A 7,299-nucleotide genomic window follows, 5' to 3' on the forward strand; every position below is an offset into this window, starting at 1 on the left:
TCACTGTCACCCATGCTAGAGTGCAGTGGCGTCATTGTAATTCACTGCATCCTCAAACTCCTGAGCTCAAGCAGTCCTGCTTCAGCCTCCCAGAGTGCTAGGATTACAGGTGTGAGCCACCACGCCCAGCCCACAATAGCTAAAAATTCTTGAGAAGAACAAAGTTGGAAGACACTACCTGATTTAAAAACTTAATACAGGCTGGCCACTGTAGCTCATGCCTGCAATTCTAGCGCTTTGGGAAGCTAAGGCAGGAGGATTGCTTGAGGCCAGGAGTTCAAGATCAGCCTGAGCAAGAGTGAGACCCCATCTCTAAAAAAAATGGAAAAATTAGCCAGGCATAGTGGCATACACCTATAGTTCCAGCTACTTGGGAGTCTCAGGAAGGAGGATTGCTTCAGCCTAGGAGTTTGAGGTTGTAGTGAACTATGATGATACCGCTGCACTCTAGCCCAGGCGACAGAGCAAGACCCCATCTCAAAAAAAGAAGAAAAAGAAACCTAATAGCAAGGTACGGCATGTGTGCACAGAAGAGAGCTACAGCCTGACTGACTTGAGTGATAGGAATGAAGCTACAAAACCTCAATCCGGACACTCTCTGGAATGGTATCTTACATAAAAGGAACATCTTGTGCTCAAAGGAAAGTCTGAAAGAATTGGAAAAGGAAGCAGAAGAGGAGGAGCAGCAAGTCCTTCACCAGTCAGTGTTGAAAACCTATGAAGATATGACTTTGGAAGAGTTGAAGGATCTCTTAATTTAAATAAAATTTAATTTCATTAAAAAATTTAAATGACAATAGATTGAATGAGGAGAATGAACATGCTATTGAAATGTTCAGGCAGCAAAAACTGCTTTTTAGTGGAAGGCAACTAAGCTGAAGAATAAATCTGGAGAAATTTTGGAGATCTCAGAAAAGGACTATGTTCAAGAAGTTACCTAAGCTGGTGAGGACTTGTGGGTAATCTTGCACCTTTACAAACAAGGGATTCCCCTGTGTGTCCTGATAAATCAAAACCTCAGTGGACTTGCCAGGAAGTCCCCTAATGTCAAATTTATCAAAGCCATTTCAACAATCTGCATACCCAATTATCCTGATAGCAACCTGCCCACAGTAGTTGTTTACCTTGAAGGCGATATAAAGGCTCACTTTATTGGCCTCTGGTGTTTGGAGGCATGAACCTGATAAGAGATGAGTTGGAGTGGAAACTGCCTGAGTCTGCAGCAATTAAGACAGACCTGGAAGAAAACCCCAAGAAACCTATTGAAAACGTGTTCAAACTTTCTTGATGTGACAAATTGTCTGGATTTTTTTAAAAAGGCCAAAGCAAGAATGAATCCTATTGGTTGTTAGCCTTTTATAATTATGTTTCAAATCTTTCACATTTGGCCAGGCGTGGTGGCTTAGGCCTGTAATCCTAGCACTCTGGGAGGCCAAGGTGGGAGGATTGCTCGAGGTCAGGAGTTTGAGACCATCCTGAGCAAGATTAAGATCCCCCCTCCATCTCTACTAAAAATAGAAAAAAATTAGCCAGGCAACTAAAAATGCAAAAAAAAAAAAAAATTAGGCGAGCATGGTAGTGCACACCTGTAGTCCCAGCTACCCAGGAGGCTGAGGCAGGAGGATCGCTTGAGCCCAGGAGTTTAAGATTGCTGTGAGCTAGGCTAACGCCACGGCACTCTAGGCTGGGCTACAGAGTGAGACTCTGTCTCAAGAAAAAACCAAAAAAACCCAATCTTACACATTTCAGAAATAATCGTTGCTGGGGATTCTATTAAATTTCTTGGAACTGTCTTTTTAAATTAATAACATTTCCTTGGAAAACCATTAAAACCAGCCATTAGTATGGCAAATGTCTATGTTTTCCTCACTTATATTTTAAGTAAGCCATAAAACTAGTCATTATATTTTGACATTTAACTATATAAAAATGAATATACAGGGTTTTTTAAAAATATTTTTTTAAAGACGAGGTCTCACCCTATTGCCCAAGCAACAAGTACGGTGGTGCAGTCACAGCTCATTTTGGTCTCAAACTCCTGGCCTCAAGAAATCCTCAGGCCGAGCGCGGTGGCTCACGCCTGTAATCCCAGCACTCTGGGAGGCCAAGGCAGGCAGATCGTTTGAGCTCAGGAGTTCGAGACCAGCATGAGCAAGAGCAAGACCCTGTCTCTATAAAAATAAAAAGAAATTAATTGGACAACTAAAAATATATAGAAAAAATTAGCCGGGCATGGTGGCGCATGCCTGTAGTCCCAGCTACTCAGGAGGCTGAGGCAGGAGGATAGCTTGAGCCCAGGAGTTTGAGGTTGCTGTGAGCTAGACTGACGCCACGGCACTCTAGCCCGGGCAACACAGTGAGACTCTGTCTCAAAAAAAAAAAAAAAAAATTTGCTCTTCTGCCTATTTGAAAATATACAATAAATTGCTGTTAATTATAGTCACCCTGTAGTGCTATAGACCACTAGAACTTATTCCTCCTATCTAGCTGTACTTTTGTATCTGTTAACTTACCTTTGGCTATCCCCCTTTTCCCCCTACACTTCCCTGCCTCCAATAACCACTATTCTACTCTCTACTTCTAGGGGATTGACTTTTTTAGCTTCTACATATGAGAACATGCTGTATTTATCTTTCTGTGCCTGGCTTATTTCACTTATCATAATGTCATCCAAGCTCATCTATGTTGCCACAATGACAGAATTTCCTGGTTTTTACACCTAAATAGTATTCAAAAATTGTATTACATTGTATATATAACATTTTCTTTATCCATTCATCTGTCGATGGAGGCTTAGGTTGATTACACATTTTGGCTGTTGTGAATAGTGCTTCAATAAATATGGGAATGCAGATGTCTTTTTGATGTATTGACTTCCTTTCCTTTGGATATATACCCAGTAGTGGGATTACTGGATCATATGGCAGTTCTATTTCTCGTTTTCTGAGGAACCTCCATACTGTTTTCCATAATGACTCTACTAATTTACATTTCCACCAACAGTGTAAGAGTTCCCCTTTCTCCACATTCTCGCCAGCATTTATTTTTTGACTTTTTGATAATAGCCTTTCTAACTTGGGTGAGATGATATTTCATTGTGGGTTTGATTTGCATTTCCCTCCTGATTAGTTATTTTACTTTTTTTATGAAGCGGGGAGTGAGAAGGCGGGGTTCAGCTTCTTTTTTTTTTTGAGACAGAGTCTCACTCTGTTGCCCTGGGTAGAGTGTAGTGGTGTCATCATAGCTTGCTGCAGTCCCAAACTCCTGGGCTCAAGCAATCCTCCTGCCTCAGTCTCCCCAGTAACTGGGACTACAGGTGTGTGCCATGATGCCCAGATAATTTTTCTGTTTTTAGTAGACACGGAGTCTTACTCTTACTAAAGCTGGTCTTGAACTTCTGAGCTCAAGCATTCCTCCTGCCTCAGCCTCCCAGAGTGCTAGGATTACAGGCATGAGCCACCACACCTGACCCCTTTTTTTGAAGAATATCTTTGCTATGTATGGTGTTCTTGGCTCACAATTTATTTTTTCTTTCAGCACTTTGAGTATATCATCCCATTCTCTCCTGACTTGCAAGGTTTCTACAGAGAAATCTACTGTTAGTCTAATGGGGAGTCCCTAATTGTGACTTGATGCTGTTCTACTGCTGTTTTTAGAATTCATTGTCTTTGACCTTTTTTTTCTTTTTTTCCTTTCTCTCTGTTTTTTTATTTTTTACTTTTTGAAACTGGGTCTTGCTCTGTCGCCCAGACTGGAGTGCAGTGGCTTCATCATAGATCATTGCAACCTTGAACTCCTAGGCTCAAGTGATCTTTCTGTCTCAGCCTCCCAAGTAGCTTTGACTACAGGTGCATGCCACCACATGTGGCTAATTTTTCTGTTTTTTGTAGAGATAGGGTCTCATTCTTGCTCAGGCTGGTCTTGAATTCCTGGCCTCAAGCGATTCTCCTGTCTCAGCCTCCCAGAGTGCTAGGATTACAGGTATGAGCCACTGCACCTGGCCTGTCTTTGACCTTTCACAATTTGATTATAATGTGCCTGAGGAAAGATCTTTTTGAGTTCGACCTATTTGTAGACTTTTGAGTTTCCTAGATTTGGATGTCCGTATCTCTTCCCCAGACTTGGGAAGTTTTCAGCTATTATTTCATTAAATTTGTTTTCTACACCTTTTCCCTTTTCTTCTCCTTGTGGCATTCCCATGATATGAATATTTGTTCACTTAATGGTGTCCTATATGTCTTGTAGCCTTCTTTCACTCTTTGTTATTCTTCTTTCTTCCCCCCTGCCCCGATTGAGTAATTTCAAATGACCAATCTTTAAGTTCAGAGATTCTTTCTTCTACTTGATCTAGTCTGCAGTGGGGGGATCACAGTTCACTGCAGCCTCACTCTCCTGGCCTTAAGCAATCCTCCTGCCTCAGTCTCCTGAGTAGCTGGAACTATAAGTGCATACCATCATACCCAGCTAATTTTTCTATTTTTTTAGAGACAGGTTCTTGCTATGTTGTGCAGAGTGGTGGTATTTGTCTTTATGCATCTTGCTTATTTCACTTAACATAATGTCCTCCATGCTCATTCATATTGCTGCAAATGACAGGATTTTATTCCTTTCTATGATGGACTACTATTCCATTGTGTATAAATACCACACTTTCTTTATCCATTCATCCACTGATAGACACTTAGGTTGATTCCATATCTTGGCTATTGTGAATAGTGCTCCAATAAACATGAGTTTGCAGATATTTCTTTAACATACTGGTTTTAGGACCTCCATACTATTTTCCATAGTAGTTGTACAAATTTGTATTCCCACTGACAGAGTATAAGAATTTCCCTTTCTCGACATCTTTACCAGCATTTGTTAGTTTTTGACTTTTTGATCATAGCCCTTCTAACTGGGGTGAGACGGTATCTAATTGTGGTTTTGATTCGCATTTTCCCGATGGTTTGATCTAAATGCTTGGGTATATGCAGATTCAGCAATTTTGGCAAGAATCATTCCTAGGTATTGTGTACTTCCGATTGCATCACATCAGGAGGCATATTGTTATAACAACTCTTTGCAAAGTGTTTCTTGTCTGTGTCACTTACATTTGCTTTTTCATATTTGCTTGCTTAATAGTTTATTTTTGTTATTATGTAGAACTGCATTAGGTTGTATGTAGGAGAAACACTACTATTTAATACTTTGGCTTATATAAATTATAAGTGTTCTGTGTTAAATTGATGATTTGAGTACTCACATCTAATTTCACTCGCTCCCAAAAATCCCACCCCAATTTTTTTTAAAGGCATAAATCCACAAGGATGGAGAGAATAGGAAAAAGGCAATAGCAGCAAGTTTTGCGAGCTGAAAAACAAATGGTTGCATGCCGGTTGATTTAGTGGACCTGAAAAAGCATGCTACGTGGAAATCTGAAGAACAGCCCAATTTATTCTTTCTTTCTTTTTTTTCTTTTTTGAGACAAGCTCTCACTCTGTTGCCCAAACTGGAGTGCAGTGGTGCAATCATAGCTCTGTGCAACCTTGAACTCCTGGGCTCAAGTCATCCTCCTGCCTCAGTCTTCCAAGTAGCTGGGACTACAGGCACACACAACCATACCTGGCTAGGTTTTTTTTATTTTTGTAGAGATGGGATCTTGCTGTGATGCCCACGCTGATCTTGAACTCCTGGCCTCAAACGATCCTCCCACCTCGGCCTCCCAAAGTGCTGTGATTAAAGGAGTGAGCCATTGTGTCTGGCCCCAGTTTATTCTGTAGAGTCGTCAAAACTCTGAAGAATTGGCAGCACCAGATAAATCTTCAACTGAAGGGTCAAGGGAGCAATAAAATAACAAAGATTGGGTGAACTCTCTTGAGAAGCAGATTCTCAGTTCCCAGCCCTTACTTCATTCTACTGAATGCCAATTCCACCACCCTGTCAGAAATCTGGAGATTTAATCTCTGGAGAGGGTGAAAAAGAGGGTGTGCCTTGATGATGCCAGACATCCCTGAAGGCTGCAGATACTGTACTGACACTATGAGGTTAGGTGGTGAAAGTATAATGAATGGTGTTGCCCCAGCTTCTTCCCCACTCAGCTCCCAGCACCACTAGCAGCCAACCTTCCTTCTCTAGCTGGAAGTTGTTGTATTGGTCTTCCCTAAAGGTCTTCTTTTTATGATATTATTAGTATTTCTTTTGCATATATTTTCAAATGTTCTGTGTTCTTATGTTATGTCTATTGTAAGTAGCATTGGTTTTCTTTTTAAAATCCATTTGGACAATCTTACCTTTTTTTCCCTTATCTTTTTTCTTTTGAGGCAGAGTCTCACTCTGTTGCCCGGGCTAGAGTGCCATGGTGTCAGCCTAGCTCACAGCAACCTCAAATTCCTGGCCTCAAGCAATCCTCCTGCTTCAGCCTCCCGAGTAGCTGCGACTACAGGCATGCGCCACCATGCCCATCTAATTTTTTCTATGTATTTTTAGTTGTCCAGCTAATTTCTTTTTATTTGTTTAGTAGAGATGGGGGTCTTGCTCTTGCTCAGGCTGGTCTCCAACTCCTGAGCTCAAACAATCCTCCCACCTCGGCCTCCCAGAGTGCTAGGATTACAGGCGTGAGCCACTGCGCCTGGCCCCCTTATCCTTTTAATTGGAGTGTTACCCATTTATAGTTTGTGTAATTACTTAATATATTTAGACTCATCCCTACTATTTTTATCTCTTTGACACACACCTGTTTTGTGTTCTTTTTCTCCCTTCTTTCTTGCCAAATCATTCAGTATTCTTCATTTTTCCATTTGTTCTTTCCTAAATCTGAAATGTCTTTATTTAGGTTTTTTATGAATCTTTTAGCAGTTATCAATGAGATTATAACATGCATCCTTGAGTAACTTTCTAATAACAATTACTTTCATTGCTTCCCTAAAAATGTAAAAACCTAAAAATTTAACTCCTTTTGCCTAACTCCTGTTTTTTTTATTAGAGTTCCCATGCATTTTAATTCTACATGTATTTTAAACCTCAGGAAATTGTTATTATTATTTACTCTTGGGCTTAAGCAATCCTTCTGCCTCAGCCTCTTCAGTATCCAGGATTACAGGCACATGTAACTACACCCAGCTAATTTAAAAAATTTTTTGAATAGACAAGGTCTCCCTGTGTTGCCCAGGCTGTTCTTTTTTTTTTTTTGAGACAGAGTCTCGCCTTGTTGCTCAGGCTAGAGTGAGTGCCGTGGCGTCAGCCTAGCTCACAGCATGCTCAGGCTAGAGTGAGTGCCGTGGCGTCAGCCTAGCTCACAGCAACCTCAAACTCCTGGGC

At 40.9% G+C, this 7,299-nt stretch overlaps 1 pseudogene; it reads left to right on the forward strand.

Annotated features, from left to right (window-relative positions):
• Positions 1–566: 566 nt before the first annotated feature.
• On the forward strand, positions 567–1,288 carry LOC105815477 (annotated as a pseudogene).
• Positions 1,289–7,299: the final 6,011 nt, after the last annotated feature.

Source organism: Propithecus coquereli, unplaced genomic scaffold, assembly GCF_000956105.1.
Source record: "Propithecus coquereli isolate 6110/MARCELLA unplaced genomic scaffold, Pcoq_1.0 Scaffold337, whole genome shotgun sequence".
Lineage (NCBI taxonomy): Eukaryota > Metazoa > Chordata > Mammalia > Primates > Indriidae > Propithecus > Propithecus coquereli.